This window comes from Miniopterus natalensis, chromosome 6, assembly GCF_054644295.1.
Source record: "Miniopterus natalensis isolate mMinNat1 chromosome 6, mMinNat1.hap1, whole genome shotgun sequence".
In the NCBI taxonomy this organism is placed as follows: Eukaryota; Metazoa; Chordata; class Mammalia; order Chiroptera; family Miniopteridae; genus Miniopterus; species Miniopterus natalensis.
The window spans coordinates 34,931,165-34,950,754 of NC_142086.1; the positions used below are offsets into that span (position 1 = coordinate 34,931,165).

Genomic DNA, 19,590 nt, shown 5'->3' on the forward strand with positions numbered 1-19,590 from the left:
ATCTAGTTCCGGATATTGATTGACCATATGCTTCTTTGGGAACGACGGCTGACCTGTTTCCTTAGGAGGGTAATGAGAAAATTGCTGACCTCCTCTCGAGACAGGTTTGGCAAATAGAGAATAACAAAATGATTTGCATTAGAAACGCTAAGTATTCTTCTAAGTGCTTTTATTTTTCTTGGCACAGCAGTGTTCATTTATGGACTATTTTATGGGAAGACTTCAGTACAGGTGACTTTGCTTTAGCCACTGCAGATATCTTGTTACATTCAAGAGGACCTGACTAAAAGAGAGTTCTAGAACTACAAAAATGCCCTGACAGAGCCTGACCATGTCCCCGTTAGTGAGACATTAAGAGGTCCCATGCCATATTTCCCAGATGGATTCACTTTAATGCCTGCAACTTAGCCAGTGTGAATCCTTGTCTCCTCACTTTTCAGGCAGTCTCCTAATTGGGTCATTCCTGGGAAGGGTAGAAAACAGTGTAATTGAGATCGGATGGGACTCAGCACAGTGAAGAGAATCTCAACGCTGCTGGCAGTGTCGCAGCCCAACACAAGCAGGGCAGCTGCAGTATTGGCAAACCCTTTAAAAATAAAATAAATGGGGGATCAACCAACATTTCATTTGTCACTGTCTCGGCAGCCCAAGGCAGAGTTCTGTTTCTCCAGCCACGTCTTCAGATGGAAGCATGCACTCCAGTCGCATTTGTTTTCCTGACAGTTCAGGTGGTGTAAGGTTCCACAGGCCAGCTGCAGCTCGCTGCTTCTCTCTGGTGCATCTTCACAGCCCTTTCCTCACAGCTCAAGGTTTCCAAGCACATGCGTGTTTGTGTCAGTAAAATACTTAGTTGCATTAGAATCTAAGACCTGCAAGGGTCCCCAGGCAGGGTTTAGCAGAAGTCATTCTAAAGAGATAGTTGGCTACCCTTTTGTAAAGCCCTTACACACACACACACACACACACACACACACACACACACACACACACAGAGCTAGAGAATCCTTATGTCTCAAACTCTAGTGAAGGGTGTAGCTGTCCATACCTGTATCTTCTCCACCCTCACTGTCCCACAGTAAGTTCTAGCCTCAATTCTGATACTAGGCATATGTTTTGGGCAAGTCATCATCTCTGTGGAGATGATGTGGAGAGGCCTGTTAATAAAATAAAAAATAAAAATTCTCCTGTGATCCACACTGGTCTCAGATATTTCTGAGATCTGATTAAAATTTATGCAACGTACATGTCTGTGTAGGTCGCGGGCTTGATTATAGTTGATACTGTGGAAGTTGGATGATAGGTACATGGGTTCATTATGATATTCTCTGCTTGTGTATTTGAAGTACTCTATAATAAAAAGTTTTAAAATATAGTAATAAATAAAAACCTGTTCCGCCTTCTACTCAGTAGAGTTATAGGTGAGAATCAAGGAGGTAATATGTAAAAGTGTTTTATGAATAGTAAAACACAAGAACAAGAATATGTCAAAAAATATATCTTTAGAGTGCACACATTACACTCACCTCGTTTACTAATTTAAAAAATATAGTATAATCTCAGAGTTCCACAGACCTATGGAATCAGACATAGTGGTGGTGTATCCCTGAGGAGTCTCCATTTCCCCCCCATGCTGTGTGATCTTTAATTAAGTACAAGGACTATTCTAATCATGTCACCTAGAGCTCATTTCACCCACTGCTCTGTTTGGCCACCAGTCTCTTGTCTCTCTCTGCAGCAATGGTGAAGTGGGTACCCTTTCTACAGGGAGGAGAAATCCATAGTTTTTTGCTTTTAACAATAACACGCCCGGCCGGGCGTGGCTCAGCGGTTGAGCGCCGACCTAGGATCCAGGAGATCGGGGTTCGATTCCCGGTCAGGGCACATGCCCGGGTTGCGGGCTGCAGCCGATCAATGACTCTCTCATCATTGATGTTCCTATCTCTGTCTCTTCCTCTCCCTTCCTCTCTCTGAAATCAATAAAGATATATTTAAAAAACAACAACAACAAAACACACACAAAAAACAATAACAAAAACGTTGGAGAGCTGAGTGGCAAAGCTGTTGCCGTTGCCATCTTTCAAATGAGCTACGTCAAAAGAACCAGGGTGACTCTCTGTTGGTGATCGCACCAGTTCTTCCCAGGTTAGCACTTCCAGTCACCACACACAGGTCAACCAGTGTCAAATTTGATGAAAAAAGTAATTTTGCCAGTTTCCAAATCAATCTGAATAGTATCATTCACCTTGATGAGGGGCTCAGGGCTGTGGATGGTGCAAGCATCATGGGTCATCAGATGAAGAATTCTTTTTGTGCCCACAAATATCTCTCACTTTGCACAATCCGTACTTGGCCTCATCAGGTGTCATATGATGAACAGTAAAGTGACCTTTGGTGTCATAGATCAGACATTAATTCTCTTCAGTCTTGTCAATGTTAATATCATCCATAAAATCAGCCAGGTATGTTATATCATCCTGGACCTTGCCATCAATCTTAATAAACCGCTACATGCAGATCTTTACTTCATCTCATGTTAGGGCATACAGGTCCTTGTTGATACAGGTCTTTTGAGTGGATGGGAAAATTGCTTGAAGGAGGTTTGAGGACTTACTTCTTATAAAGCCCAGGAGCCTCTGTTCTAATCCCTCCTCCACCTACAATCTGGTATTTGAACCCTGATGCCTAATTGTTGATTAGGCCTCAAGTTCATGCTCTCTGCCTTGGCAGCACTTGGTTACAAAACCTTAAGCAGAATATGTCCCTTACTTGCTGAGCCTTCTTGCTTATGTATCAAAATCTTTGGCCTCAATCTTGTCATCATGTGATCCTGTGTAGATTTCCATCTGATCAACTCTATCTTTTGCCCAGACACTGCCCAGGGACCCCCTAGGTTAGTTCGCGCAGTCCTCAGCTATTTGTTGAGCACCTTTTATGTGACAGCACTCCTCTGGGTGCTAGCAAACAGTGCAGTTCAAATCTCTTCTCTCGTGGAAATTGTGCTGTAGATTTGGAGATTTTTTTTTTTGAACAAGTAATTAAATAATATAATTTCAGATAGTGCTAAGTGCCCAGGATAAAATAAACTGAGAGAAGGGTTTTGAGTTAGAGTTGTCAGGGAAGATCTCTCTAAGAGGGAAATATTTAAATAGAAACCTAAGATGAGAAGGAGAGGTGGTAGAAATAATTGGCAGAAGATATGAAATAGTAAGTACAAAGGCCCTGAGGCAGGAATGAATTTATGTTTAAGTAATAACAAGGTCTCTGGCTGCATCATAATGGTCAAAGGTCAAAGTGACAAAAGGTGAGGCTGGAGAGAGAGGGCCAGTGTCTAGGTCCTATAAAGCTTTGTAGGATATGATACAATGTTTGGATTATAAATACTGGTTGTTAGTACTGATCATATTTCCATCAGCCTAATTAGATGTTGCCATGTCACTTGAGACTATGTCACTTGTCACCTATTCAGTCTAATTAGGTGTTGCCATGTCACTTGATAACCCTACAGAAGCTGTGGCTCATTCTATGGTTCCCTATAGCGCTCAAAGGAAAGGTGTTCATAATATGTAAATTGTTTCTATTTCCTATAATTAATGCTCATAAAAATTATAGAAAACCTGTTTCTTTGCATTCTCTATCATCAAGGACTACCTTTCACTGAGCATAATTCTTAAAACCACCTGGGAACCACCCTCACCCCCAACTTGCAATCCTGTAGTTACCAGATTTTGCCACTAGATGGTGGCTGTATATCAATCAGTACTGCTAAACAATGCGCTTTCTATTTGACAAAGGAATCCAAGAATGAATTAATGTATTAAAGACACTAACAATATATATGTGCATTTAAAATTTCTTTGGTTAAAAAGATCGGCAAAAGAAAAAAAGAGAGGAAAGGCATCACCTCATGAAGCTTGATTTTTGCTGTTACATTTCTCCTTGGTAGGATTTTGGCCTCTTTGAGAATGGTCTTGTGACGTAGAGTGCTATATATATGTCAGAAACCAAAGGCCGTGGCTATGACTGGAACAGATTCCTCCTACTTGTCACTCACCCTACTCCTCAGCTGGGGTTCCCTGGAATATTTTCTTTTTGCCCTCATATATTTTCTCAACCACGAAGTGTTTATGCTAATGATGCTCCAATTATATCTTCAGTTGGTATTTTCCAGACCTATAATTCCAACTGCTCTTAGATAGCAGATAGATGGCATTGGGTACTTCAAACTCAATAAACTTAAAACCAAACTGATCATCTTTGTTCTTTACTACTTCTTCTCTTGAAATATTTTTCTTCCTATCTCATTAATGGTGTTCCAACATAATCATTTGTCTTGAAGAAAAACCTCTGAGTTATTTTTTTCCACCTACTGCTCACTTCCCATATTTACTTTGCTTTGAGGTACTGCTGATTTTTTTACCTCTGAAAGATCTTGCAAATGAATTTATTACTTTTATTTTCTCACCTTCATCATCATTTCCATTCATGTAACATATTCTTAATCAAAGTCTGTTTTCAATTGTGCAGTCCACTGTCCACACAGTCTTCAGAAGGATATTACCAAAACTCAGATTTGAATGCATCGCTTTCTCGCTTTAAATTCTCTGCCCAGAGAACAAAGTCCAAACCCCATATTCTGCTGTTCAAAGCCTTCAAGATATGGCTCCATGCACCTTCCCAGCCTCTTTCTGGCCTCTCTACCACACAGCCAGGGTATGTGTTCAGAGTCCCTGGGCCATGCGCTCTTAAGCCTATGTCCATTGGCACATGCTTCTTATCCTAGAACTCCTCTCTCCTCCCCTTTTGGCCTCCAATTTTCTGTCTTCCCCTCAAAGGTCTAGTAAAGCTTATCCTTTCCTTCCACAAAACTCTAGAAGTAGGGGATGTCTACCTTAGGGCCCCCACTGATCCTGGTGCACACATCCACTATAGCATTTGTCTAGTGGCACTGTACTTAATTATATACCTGCACCCTCCTACTGAACTGAGACTTGCTTTCCAGCAGAAAGTGTCTTTTGCCATCTCCGTGTCTCCAGAAACTTGCATAAGCCTTGGAAAGCCTTTGAAAGTGCTCAGTATCTCTTGTTTTAACGAATGGACAAATGAACAAATTCTGACCCCCTCTCATCTTTTCCAGTTGACAGGAAAGGCCTTCCCCATTTCTATTTTCTCCCACTTGCACTCATGAATATTTTCACATGAGAAAGGAAGGAAAAAGGGTATCTGGAGATACTACCTTCTAGACACAGACAGCAGGCCATCCTAGAGATGGGAAGTTCTGTTTAGGAACTGGAGAAGAGGTGGGAGCAGGGGTCACAGGTAGAGTCACCGAAGCCCAGGAGCTGGAAGGGGCCGCCAGTGCCACACCTGGAGTCTCCTTTCCTTACTGCACACACGCTGGTGGCACTGATGGAGGATGAGCCTTGTGAATCGATCCACTAGGGGATTACCTGAGGTCAGGGAACCTTACCGTATTGTTCCTCTCTCTCTTCTCAGTGATAGAGCCTAGTAAGTGATAGAATCCCCACTGTTTATTTTCTTATATGCAGACTGCAGTCTTGTGTTAATAAGATATCTAGAACTGTTAATAACTTTTGGGGTAAAAGGTGCAAATATGTGTGACTATGACTGTATTGAGGTGTCTTTGATACTTGGGAGGAATTCACAGGCAGACTTTGCTTCATTAAATAATTTTATAATGCCTTTGGATAGAAATGTGTGCATTACATGCATGCCTTCATTTGAAATATATTGCTCAATCTGGGTGCTCATGAATATTTTCACATGAATGAGGAAGGAAAAGAATATCTGCACAGATATCTGCATATCCATGTTCCTGCATTGGTTCAAATGAAAGGAACAAAAAAGTAAAAGGTTAGAATTTCTCTCTCTTTATGGCCAGGAAGAAAAAAATATTTCTGCCTCTAGTCATACAAATGTATTTATTTGGTAAGAGATAATAGAAGTGCGTGGAATTTTTTCATATTTAAATTTTATTAAAACAAACTTCAAGTTCTTTAATGCTGATGGATGTTTCTTCAAATGTGTGACCTATGTCTGCTACCCAAAGATTCCTGCTGTGATGATACTTTTTGGACAGGAAGTGATCTGAACCATCCTACCCCCTCCCCCTCGCTCCACTCTTGTGACTTCTGGAGAGAGTATAGTTATATTACTCCCTGTCTTGCTGTGCTTCTTTGCAAACTTTATCTCAGAGTGTCATAAGAATAATAATCACTTAAGTTTGTATAAGGCTTTATAACATACTTTCATTTGTTTTATCACAATAATAAACTAAGCAGTACTGATGGGCCCACTTTACAGATGAGACTGAGGCTTAGAGATATTTTAAGCCAACTTCATACCGGTAATAATGTAAGCAATGGCATTAGGTTCAGATCTTAATTTTCAGATTCAACATGTCTTTTTACCTACACCATTTGCTCAGTTGTGCTAATATTAGTTCATTAGAAAAGGTAGCTTTTGGGTGAGAGCTAGTTTTATTTAGCACATCTGGAAATGGCATCCTAAAACAATATCTCTGCTAATAACCTTTTCCTTATTCACGAAATAGAAAAGCCCTTATAATTATTAGCCGGTGCCTGCTCAGAGACGACGACACACATGGGCACGGGCCCCTGACAATGAGCACCTGGGCACGGCGTTACTATTCTTGGGAAAAGCATTAATAATTAGCTATTACTCAGGGAAAAGGGCACTACTTCATCAAAAGACAAAGTGCTGGCTTTGATATCTCTTTGTGCAGTTGCCGGAACACTACCAGTGCCTGCTTCTGATCTGAAGATTAGCTGGCGGCTGTGCCCTTTTTCTTGTGAAATATCTGTTCTTATGGGAAACCAGTACCAACACATATTGAGAATTTTTATGTCTTATTAAAGGTTGTTCACTGATATTTGTAGTTTCCCACAGCACCTACCACATTATTATCTGGCAAATTCTAAATTTACTCAGAGAGAAATAATGTTATGAAAAGAGTTCTTCAAAATCATAAGGGATTGCACTGTGGGGTGAACATCTATGTCATTGAAAAAGTCTCTTATGACTCCCTTTTTTTATTGCTTTGAAGTGGCTTGGAGTGGACCTTCACTCAGAGCTGGGATTTTAAGAGGAAAGCTTTAATGTCACCAATGCGATATTTCCAGAGGACTGGGCATGGCTCAGTCAGATCAGAAGACTGAATAACAAGAGGGGCAGTTCTCTTTGGGGCTGGCAGAGGGGTGCTTGTCATTGCAGGTTCTCAACACCATCAGATATTGAAAAACAACAAAAACAAAACCCACAGTACTACACAGATCCTGAGATAATACACTCTAGATGAGGCAAGCAGTTAGTACTGGTTATGTAAATGATGTGGAGGTAGGGAGGGGTGGCCTAAGAATATCCACACGTCCTGAGAAATCCTGGTAGCTTCTGGGAAGTTGTAGGCAGTGAATCACGGGGGTCTGCCTTGGGGAGGAGGCTCAGCCATGCAGGTTTCTATTCAGGGGTCAGACTTTCATCTCAGAGGGCACTGCAGATTCTACAGTCTGAAATGTATGCAGATTTGATGTAAGGATTGGGTACTAGATCAAGGGCTGAAGCTTAGATATCAGCTCTGGGCCAAAAGGTAGAGCCTAATTCTTGGGAATAAGGCATAAGTCCAGTTATCACCAAGGCAGAGGGTCAAGTAGAAAGAAAATAGATTAGGATCCTTTAATTCCTTTCACTCTAAAATCTTTGTCCAGGTCACTGCATCCCACCTAACCTCCATCTTTCTTTCAATTACATGACAATGATAATAAGGTCCCCCTCAATGTTGTGAGAAACCCATGAGTAATATATTTGGAAGAGCTTCAGGTATAATAAAATACCAAATAATGTTGTTCATAAGTTCATTACATGATTAGTAAGCACCTATCTTCCAAGTACTGCGCCTGTTCTGACCAACAATGCTGTTATTTTTATAAACATCAGGATGCCTTCCTGGTGCCATCTTGCAGGCGATGACCTTGCCCCCCCCCCCCCCCGCCTATAATTTGGAATCTTCATCCAGCCTTATTTTCTGTGGCCACCCCTTTCTGTCCTCTTTGTTCAGATGCCCATTTCCTGCATACACTCCCATGCCATCATGGGACAGTCCAAGACTCTCAGTGCCTCACCTAGGTTAGGAACATTGATTGCTCCCATATGGAGCTTAATGAGAGTCACTGGGGAGGCAGTTGCCAGCCCCTCACCCCTTTCAGAGTGTGTGTTTGGGGGGGCAGCTATAGATTGAGGAGCAAATGCCTAGTGCTTAGAGAAAGAAGGGATCTCGGGTCAGAGAGTTTGAGGAGATTCTTGCAGCTCAGGCATAATGTGAACTACAAGGCAATACAGGGAAGAAATGGAAGGGCCTTATTCAGAGTGAGGATTTTTATGCAGAGACAATAGCTCTCCAAACAGAGAGGACACACATTCAGAGGGAAGCTTTATAGCCTGAGCTCAAGAATCTGCAAGGGAGCTGTGACCCATGATCAGGCACATTCATCTTCTCCTGCCAGTGCTGCTTACACAGGAATATCCAAAGATTATCTCTGCATGGAGAGACACAGGCAAGGGGTGACAACCAGCAATGAGGTGGAGAGAGCACCAGGAGGTGCCCCTGCAGAAGGAGGTAAAGCAGACCTGAGGGATGGCCTCACGGAGCTTCCTTAGCGACCAACCCCAGGGGATACTTGTAGAACACTTAAAGACATGGGGACATCATGGGCTTTTGGCTACTTCAGTTTTGATGTTTGTTGGTTACTTTTCCTTTTTTAAAGTAGGTTTTTTCTTCTTTCTGGAACTGTGCTTGCAGGGTTAACTCGGTTTGTATTGATCTGACTATCTGGAGAGGTTTTCCTGGGTCTCTGAGTGTGGGATTAAGCCAAGAGAAATACGACAGGCTAAAGCACCAAGGGGGGTTTTCGTTGTTACTGCTTTGTTTTTTGTTTTTTCCCCTGATATCAGCTCTGACTCTAGGCTTGTATGTGTTAATCAGTAATCTGGTTCTGTATGTCACAAATCAAGCAAAATGTTGATTGCCAATAGGTATTAATTGCTGTGTTAAGTGTTACCAGGAACTTTTAAAAAAAGCATAAAGATACCACTCTGTCATTCAAATAAATGACAAAGCGTAAATTACAAAAAAAAAAAAAAAAATTAAAAAAAGACATTTACATAATTAAAAAGTCCCATTTCATCTCTTTCCTTCCTTTATTTATATTTTGTTCTAATTTCCTGTCTCACATACACACAGATTTACTCAGGAAAGTTCCAGTAATTATGGACATACTAAAATTATAAAACTCTAAAAGGCTAGCTTCAATATTAATAGATCTCTCATAGGGTGATGAATAATTCATTTTAAAATTAGTAAGACAGACTCACAGTGCCAGATGAGAACAAGAGAGGGTGAATATTGGGCTGAAATACTTTAGGATCAATTTATAGAAGAGGAAGAATTTAAACTGGGGCATAAATAATGTATAGAATTTGGTTAGGAGGAAAAAAGTGAGGACAACATGATCAAAGGTATGGAGAGAAAAGACCAATAGAGAGATAAATAGATAAGAAGGTGCAGAATGGGGAAGATTAATGTTTGGAAACAAAATTGAAAGTGTGTAAGGCATGTTTTTGGAGTGTCTTAATGCCAGTTTGGTAATTGGAATATCGCTCTTCTGATGAAATCAAAGATTTATGAAAGGGAGCCTCTTATTGCCATTTTAAAGAAACCTTTCCCTAAACATGTGAGCATATGTGCATATTCACAGATATACACATTGATCACTGCTGCAGCAACTCAACACCAGCCATACTGAAAATATTGGAACACTTATTTTTCATTTATAAAGTGAACTAGAGCCTTCTTAAAAGGTAATGGATAGAAGTTGATCAAAAGTGTATTGAGGTGGTCTCAGACATCCCTAATGCCAGCACATCCTAGTCAGCAATATGATACGTTGTTTCATGTAATAACCCCCAAAACAATCACGCCTATATTTTAAAAAGTTCTTTCAAACGTTAGTATAATTTTGAAGATGAACATGCTTCAAAGAAGAATTCCAGTTTGTCTGCTAGTTGAGTTTTGTAAGCTCTTAGAAGAAACTATTTAACCTAGTTAATAATTAATACCTGAGGATGAAGAAGGGAAGACTCTAAACTGTCCCACCTCCAGTATCATTACATGAATTACATATATTCTTGCAATATACTTCATGTTCCACTTACTTATATATTTAATTAAAAATACTGTCTTGTTTTATGATTATTAAATTACCTTGGGCTATGGATGTTAGCTGGAGAGCTAGATCTATGATATTAAAATTCAACACTGCTTTGAGTTATATCTATGATCAAAAATGAAATCTAGCCCTGGCTGGGTGGCTTAGCTGGTTGGAGCATTGTCTCGTACACCAAAAGGCTGTAGGTTCAATTCACAGTCTGGGCATATACCTAGGTTTTGGGTTTGATCCCTGGTCAGGACGAGTATGGGAGGCAACCAATTGATGTTTCACTCTCACATGGATGTGTTGTTGTTTTTTCTCTCTCTGTCTCAAATCAATAAAAACTCTAGATTTGTGCCCTTACAGCATACATTTATAAAATGTCATTTACAGATAGATCTTTCAGGTTCATTGAATGACATGCTCTCGTGTGTGTTTTTAAACACAGAGGACTGGATTTTGCTTTCTTCTGTGTTTGGAAAGCCCTTTGTAACTTTCATTCCCTCACAAGAAATATGACTGCTTGTTTGTGGTTCCCAGTCACTCACTAACACTTTTCAAGGGGAGTAAATGTAAAAGGCCACATCCTTAAAGGCAATATGACTCAAAAGAGTCAAGTAAAAATCTAAGGCTACTTCTGCCTCCAGGTTCCTGTGATTGCAGGTAAAACTGGGAAACCCACTTGACAAATTTCAGTGATTCCATCTGTGAAATAGTGATTTTAAAGGCACCTGAGTCAGTTTGTTCCCCTAATACTGCTTGAAACTTGACCTTCAAATTTTCTATGCTTCACACAATCTTTTTATATTTTCTCACCCTTCCAAGGCCATTATTTAACGGTATTTATTTCTCTGCTGTTTTAAAAGTTCGTACTTATATTTGTATATGGGCCCCCGTCTGAGGGGTAAGGGCTTGTGTTGTAGTCAGACCTCCTCCTTGTCTCTTCTTAAGGCTTGACTCCTCTGATTGGGAGACTCAGAGGGGACCTGAAGATAAGGGAAAGTGTCTCCTCAATGAACTCCCCATGGATGTGTGTTTCTGCCAATGGGCCATCAATGTCCTCTTTTTAGCAAATGTGCCCAGTGGGATTGTGATCTTTTACCTGCTAATTCTGAAGAGCTGTTTTTGCACCTTTATATCTCTTGAAAGCTACAAATGTCCTTTAGATATTTCAACCCCTGAGGGACTAATGAAGCACTGATCAGACTCTGACTTAGTTTCAGCTTTTCTCAATGCAGCAGAACGAGCTTCCTTAATTCTTGCTGGTTGTTTCCGATGGTGAAGTTCAACCAAGTGTAACCATCCATTCATGAGACATTTTAAGGGAGATCCTGAGTAATGTAGGGCCAATCACAAAAGACAAATCAAGGACTGAGAGCTCAAATATACATCTTAGAAGCAATATAGAGGAAATGAGAGAGGAATATAGAGAGGAAATAAAGGCATGCCCAAACTGTGATCAGTAAATGTTATCAAAACTAAGTTGATGATAGATTTCAATATCATTCTCTGTTAGCTTACTTTTTAAAGGTCAGTTTTCCTTCCAACCATGTTAATTGAAAAATGCTGTGGTTATTACTACAAACTGAATAAAGAAGGTGTTTTTTTTATAGCATCCATAGAGGCCACAAGAAACTTCTGGCGTTCAGGGCTAGCTCAGTGTGTGAGAGGCGCAGGGCTTACTCTCATCATTCATGCCTTTCTCATTCTTGCCGACTTCTGCATGCTGTTGGGACAGACATTTCTGGGAAGTACACAACAATATGAGCAATGTGGCTTCAAATTTCACTTGAATAAAATTTCCCAAAGTCTCACCAATTGTCATATTAATTTTAAGAACCCTGGCACATTTACAGATCAGTAATAACAATAAATTGGAGTCAAGAGACCTGAGTTTTAGTACTGACTTTGCCATGACTTTAGTGGTTAACTTTAGACAAATGTTTCATGTCTCAGTTTCCATCTATTAACTGAGGCATTTGATCTAGATGCCTTTTAAGGTCAGGATATTCTCTGATATGAGTTAACAATTCACTAATATAGAGTTAGGGGAACACATTCTGCCACTTTGCTTCTCCCATTTGTCTCTTTAATTCATTCTGGCACAATATTTTTTGCCTTATAATATGGCAAGCAAGACAAGGCAAGAGGAAAAAGCAGTGTGTGGGCCTATCCTTTATATTAACATAATGGTCCTGGAAAACTGGGTCACAGGAGTCTACAACTGATGTAGATATCGTAGTTTACCTTGGCCAAATTTTAAGATTCAAATAAGGAAAAAGTTACTAGTTTAAGATCAAATGCTGGGAAATTTAGAAGTCAGTCTATTTGGCTGCTATAACAAAATACCACAGACTGGGTGGCCTATAAACAACAGAGATTTTTTTCTCACAGATCTGAAGGCTAGAAGTCTGAGATCAGGGGGAGGGCCCTCTTTTGAGTTGCAGACTTCTTGTGTCCTCATGTGGTGGATGGGGAGAGGGAGCTCTCTGGGGCCTCTTATAAAAGCACTAATGCCATCCTTGAGGACTCTGACCTCATAACTTAATCATCCCCTCCACTCCCACCTTCTAATACTATTACACTGGACTTTAGGATTTCAATCTATGAATTTAGGGGGTATACAATCATTCAGTCTCCAGCAGGTAGGGAAAAGAAACCATGCCTTTGACTAGTAATTCGGTGATGTCTTTCCTTATGTCTTACTATACTGGCTTTCTTCCCCACATTGGAAACATTTGAAAATATCTTCTATAGTACACTAAGGGCTATGTGTGGAAACAAGGAACACAGATTATAAGTATAGTAACTTACTTGGCAGACAGATTTAGCCAAACTTGATAAAATTATTAAATTTTATACTGTAAGGTCAAGTTTTTAGATTGTTATTATTATTGAGAGATAGAGTTAGTTCACTACAAAGTGACTCAAAGAATTGATGTGCAGATTTCATTAGTTTATGGTAAGAGGTGATAGTCTTTTTAGATAAAATAAGATGCAGATTGTTACCATTTGCACATAGAAATCAAAATTATTGTCACAATTTGAAAAATGAAAACCTCATAAATTCTTAAGACTATATTAAAATGTTTTAAATATTGTTTATAACTTGGAAATAACCAAAAAATCAGTGTTTCTTTATAAAACTATAAAGTAGTTTTTTCTTCCACCGGTAGTCTCTACACATATATCAACACTGCATGACTGCAAATATTTAGATATAAAGAGAAACTCTGTGAAGCCAACATCACAATTATGTTTTAAGACCATGTCTCTCTTACTGCTCTCAAATGATTGTAAATGTTTAATTGCAACTTACACAAAATGACTGAATTGAAAGCAGCATGTAATCAGAACACTTCCCTTCTTGTAATGCACCGTGGTGCCCAAATAACAGATCCTCTGAGAATAAAGTTGGTCTTGGAATCTGGCCACACCAGTGTCGGGTCAGAAGCAGTGATAGATGAAAAGGAGGGTGCAGCAAAACAATTTAGAATATATTTGTGTGTGTGGCGGGGGGCAGTGCCAGGGCTTGAGCAGGCATAAAAAGAGGACTACTCCCCTCCACTCCAATTTTAAGATTCTATTATCTGCCCGGCTGGCATGGCTCAGTGGCTGAGCATAGACCCATGATCCAGAGATTGAGGTTCGATTCCCGGTCAGGGCACATGCCCGGGTTGCGGGCTCGATTCCCAGTCGGGGGCGTGCAGGAGGCAGCCGATCAATGACTCTCTCATCACTTATGGTTCTGTCTCTCTCTCTCTCCCTCTCTCTTCCTCTCTCTGAAATCAATAAAGACATACTTAAAGAAAAGATTACATTATCTGGAAATGGGAGCGCTGCCTGTCACCTTGACCTTCGGCAACTATAGATTCTGTGCTACTGGGTAAAGGGTCAAATCAGGATGGAAAAGAATGTCACCCAGAGAAGCCAAGTATTGTCAACTTGATTGCAGGGGAATAAATAGTAACAGCGTTCCCCTTTGAGCACAGACTCTGTGTCAAGCACTGTGATATAAGGTTGTTTATTACCCCTGACAAATGTATGCGGGTGTTATTATTTCCCATTTTGTTATAAAGTCAGAAAAATTTATTGAGGTTAAATAAATTGACCAAGCTCACAAAACTATGGAATTAGTAAGCTCGGAATCTATCGTAGGTCTGTATGGTTCAAGAGCTCGTGCTTTTTTCTCTGTACTGTGTACCACATGGGTTGAGATCTAGAATGTATTATTAAGCTACCACATTATTTTTACTCAATAATTTTCTGAAACTGAGGGTGTCATTGGAATATAATCATTTATAGCGATTTTTTTGGTCTCTATTATATGGTACATTATAGTAAATATCTCACTTGTCTTTCCTGAAGTTCAGTCAGATTCACCATTGGGGTGGCTATAACTTTCCCTCAAGACCAAAGACCCAGGTAACTTAAATATGGTCCTTTATGATTTATGCACCTTAGAGAGAAAAATAATTTTCTTGTCTTTAGAGGCTTTAAAACTGCTTTTATACTTAGAAATTTTCCATCTTCAGATATATTGTGCAGAGTGAGAAACTGCTGGTTGTTGCTGCCTTGTTGTGTACCTTCTAGGGGCTTCTGTAATCTCGATAACCTGATATCGTCACTCCTCTTTCCCTCCTCTGCTACTCCTAGGCATTTTCTAACAGGATTAGACCCACTTTATCACATGCTATTCAACATTTTTCAGCTATGCCTCATTGAATTCCTAATTAGAGCTCCCTCTTATGTATAAAGCTAAGAAAAAGTTACCCAGAAACCCCACACACTCAGCTAGCAAGATTGCAGATCATTTCTGTATACTGACAGGGGTCAAACAAGCATAGGAAACCCAGATATGACCCTGCCAATTAGGGAAAGGACATTAAACACCAAGATCAGTGGGATTTAGATAATGACTAAATAGCCAAATTTTAAGGTCTATTAAGAAACAGAAAAGAAGTTGATCTTGTCAAAAAAGAGCAAGATCTTGTTGCTTACGCAGAAAGAATTAGAGATGAAATAATATTAGTCATGTAGACCTAGTAAGAATAGGAGGTTATTTTCACCTGCCCAACATCTTTTTATTTTATTTTATTATTTTAATTAATTAATTAATTAATTAATTTTCCTGACCTCTTATTTTATATTGTTCTGTTCAGGATATCTGGAGGCAGCGTGGGCTAATGGAAAAAGCACTTACCTTGAAGTCTGAAGTCATGCATTTAACTTTGTGATTTACATAGCTGTAAAACAGAGACAGTAAAACCTGCCTTACTACTTCACAGGCATTTGTGATGATAAAGTGAGCTGATATATAGGAAAGAGCTTTGTTAATTTTAAGATAGCATTAGCAGGATCGGCTGCATGATTTGTGGGGCCCAACGCAAAATTAAAATGCGGAGCCCTTTGTTCAGAATCTAAGAATTTCAAGGCGGCAAAGGCAGAGCATTAAACCAAAGACAGGGTTTTTCTAAGCATGGAGCCCTGTGTGACTAAGGAAGTTGTATGCCCACAAAGCCATCCTTGAGTATTAATAGTAGTACAAGATGCACCCCCTTGTTCCACTTCTTGCTGCTAGAAGATTGAGAAGCTGTTCACTCTCATTGCTCTAGCGAGACCAAGTTGTCTTTCTGATGCCCGGCTAGCTTGCAATGCATTTCCCCTTAGAAGCAAGTACTTAGGAGTGATACAAGTGGACAGGAAGTTAGACTTGTTTAAACTAAGACTATTATCACTACATCTCTGGTACGAGTAAGGGTTAAACAAACTTGATCCAGCCAGTCTTCTCTAATGATAGTTAATCACTGTTAATGCTTAAGTCTCTCCGTGGGGAACTGGATTATGAGATTTCACTCTGCAGCTTTTAGAGCACAGCCTACTCTTCCGTCGGGGACTTCCTGCGCTTCTCTCCAGCAGACCAGCTGCCACGTTAGGAGAGAATGTGGTAGTTGCCTGAAAATTTTCAGTTCAGCCTTCTCTCCAAGGATATTTGATCCCTCCACAGGGAAATCATTAGTTATCCATTTGTAACCAGAGCTGCCAAGAGCACTAATAAAGTCTCTGGAAAGTTGTGGTATAGACACAGAAGGAGATAAACAAGAAATGGAAAAAAATCCAATAAGTTGATTCCCCTACGGGGTGGTACAAAATTGTTTGTTTACTGTGACCTGGGTTTCTTTCTAGTCTACTTTTATATATAATTTCATAAGCCTCTTCTAGGTCAGAAAGTTTTTTTCTTGCCATTCAGCAAAATAATTATTTATTTTTAAAATTTTATTTCACTTCATGGACAAGCAATTCTACTAATTGTGTTTTCTAATTAGTGTTTTACATCCCAAGTATTTACCGACTTTTTTGGTTCTTCTCGGTAACTGTGAAGACCAGCTGCGCAAATTGGATGTTTTTTCCCTTCCCTGTCAATTAATCCTGCCATAATTATAGCCATTGCTCATCTTGGAACACTTTCCTATCTGTCACCTGCTCTATGTTGCTGAACTGGTCCTAAGAGAAGGAAAACTTTTGGTTTTTCAGTTACAGAGATCTATGCAGATCTCTAGATGGAAACTGCCCCTAAATAATTTTTGCCATTTTTTTTTTTCTGCCAAGTTTACTGCTATGAAGAAGTATACTTACTGGGTATACTTACCAGGCAGATTAGCTAGAAAAAATTGGTCAACAGTTCCCAAATCAGAAAGTTCAAACAAGAAAAACATGTATTGAATTTTATAATTAGGGGATCAATCTCATCAAACTCTCGATTCGATTAGCTAGCTGCTCTGAGGCAAGCAAGGTCTCTGTGGGTGTGGGAGCTGTGGAGTTGTTCTGCTTGTATATCACTTCAAGAAGAAGTTATTTTAAAGTTGGGAGATATGCAGTTACAAAACAGCATCCTACTATAGCACCTTTGGGACCTGCCATGGCATTGGGATCAAGGTTACTATTTCCCAGGTGACTGTCAGCACATCACTGAGCATGGTAGGGTACCAGGGTCTGGCCATTTCTGTTTAACGTGGGTCTCCTCTGCTGGGCGCTCTTTGCTCCAGAGCACCCTTTAGAGTTGGCTTAGGCTTTGTCAGGCCTGCATCACAGCCTGCGACTCACCTAGCCCAATTCTGCTTCCTTCCCTCTTTCCTCTCACAGGTGTCAGATCTGTTGAGTGGTCTGAAGATGTTCCCTATTCAACCTGCATTCCCACTTTAGCTTTCATGAGCACTATCCACTTAATTCTGGGGGGGAAAAAAAAAAAAAAAAAAAAAAGACACAGAAGGGATCCTATGGCTGACTCAGCTTAGACTTCACTTAGCTACCTGCTGTGGTAAAACTCAATGAATGTATCGGTAACCACCTCCATGAAGTCTGTGAGATCCATTACCTCAACCTGGCTTCTCTCACCACCTCCTCAAAGCACCATGGTGAAGGGCATAAAATCTGGCTTCCTCAGCATTTGCTGAAAGGGCGGGTGAATGTAGGGAATTCATTCTCATGGTGTGAACATTGACTATTCAGGGGGCAGCAACCAGGAGGGAACAAACAAAGAAACTATTTCTTCATTCGTTTTCTCTGGACTGTTTGGAGACTCATTAGTCCTACATGCTTCTCTAAAGTCATCCAGGGATCCTGAGCAATTGATGGACCTTGCCCCAAAGCTGTGGCCAGTTCCGTAACATACTCCCTTACAGCTTCTCTTTCTCCTTTAGTGCCTTTCCCCTTTACCTCTGCTCTTCTTAGTAAGATGTTAACAATAAACTTTTGACTTAGTCTGTTTCAGGAAGCTGGGCTGAGACAGGCATCACTGAATAGTTGCTGTTACTGGTATTACACTTACCTGAGACTCTTGGAGTCACAACTTTATTCAGACTGTCTTATAATGCAGCCCAGCATAACCTCTCTATTTATTATAAAAGAGCAAAGTGCTCATAGTATTTTAGTTATGCTAACTACTGACTATTATATGTTTGTATAGCTGAATCTCAGTCTGTTTAGTCATAAGGTATTGTACTGTGGTTTATAATTTGTATTAGATTTTGACAGTCATTTTAATGATAGGTTTTCTGTTTGTATTCCATCCAGATGTATATATTAAGAATGGATGGTCTTCAGTGCCCTAGCGCAGAATTGGAACATTTTCTGTGGACATTTGGGATTCTCAGGAGGTTATAGAGAATGAAGTGACATGATTGGAGGGAATCTTTATGAGGTTAATCTGGAGGTATATGGGATTCAGAAGGGAAGAGTAGAGGTCACATTTGAAAGGCTGTGGACAGCTGGACATTAAGTAGTAAAACAGATCCCTTTGGAGATGGAGAAGATCCTAAACAATTCTCTAACTTGGAAGTAAGTAAGCGGAGGGAAGCTGGAGGAATTTGGTGAGTGTACCCCAAGGAGTCATTGTAATTGTACAAATCTCCACATTTCATTCCTTAGTGGTGAGATGAAGACAACTTTGTGTTTATTTGAACATCTATTAAACACCTGCTGTGAAACCATGCAAGGAAGTTTATATGTATAATTACATTTACAATCTGTAAAGTCTGCATTTCACTTCCTCTCATAGATGAGGAAAATTATACTCCAAGTGTTGAGCGCTCAATGTTGCGCATCTCCTCTTTGGCCAAGAAAGAATTTAAACCAGGGTTCTCTGACTCTAATGCCTGTGCTATCTATATCTCAGTACACTGCTTGTCACATACACTGTCCTGCATGGTTCAAGACCCAGTGAGTGATAGAGACACTAGAGGACCATACAAGGCAGTCTATAATCGAGATGTCAGAATTGGCTAAAGATTTTCTTCTACCTTCTTTTTATTCTTATAGATATTAGCAATGTCTACCTTAGACATGTCAAAAATAGGTTATTATCCAGAGCCTCCATGAAGACTGACAGCATGTTGATGGATGTGTTTTCATGCTTTAAAACCAAGGTATCTATCTGAACAGCCCTGGTCAAAAATGTAAGGAGAAATGACAGCAACAACAATATATAGTTTCCAGATGTAAAGCTCATTTCTCTTGATGTTGTGTTTGCTCTCTTCCACTTCTGTGGTTTTTTCCGTGTTTCTAGCAGAAGTGCCTTCCCAGTTCCCTTCCTGCAGCAGCACAGCCTTTACTGCACGTGCTATTCATGGTGTCTTTGCCCTGGCTATCGTGCGACTCTGTTGAACTTGGGAAATATCCTGAGAACGAGTACAATTGTTTTTCACCCGCCAGGGCAGCTGCAGGGGAGTTGAAGTAATTTCCTATAGTATCACACTAAATGCTGTTTTTAATGAAGTAAGCAAACAGTTAATAAAAGTAAACTGGATTCTTTATTCTGTCAGAAAAATGACCCTAATTCTATAACATGACA

The 19,590-nt window shown here is 40.0% G+C and overlaps 1 pseudogene; it reads right to left on the reverse strand.

Moving 5' to 3' along the window:
- Window positions 1-1,988: 1,988 nt before the first annotated feature.
- On the reverse strand, window positions 1,989-4,484 carry LOC107536687 (small ribosomal subunit protein eS4, X isoform-like; annotated as a pseudogene).
- Between the last annotated feature and the right edge of the window lie 15,106 nt (window positions 4,485-19,590).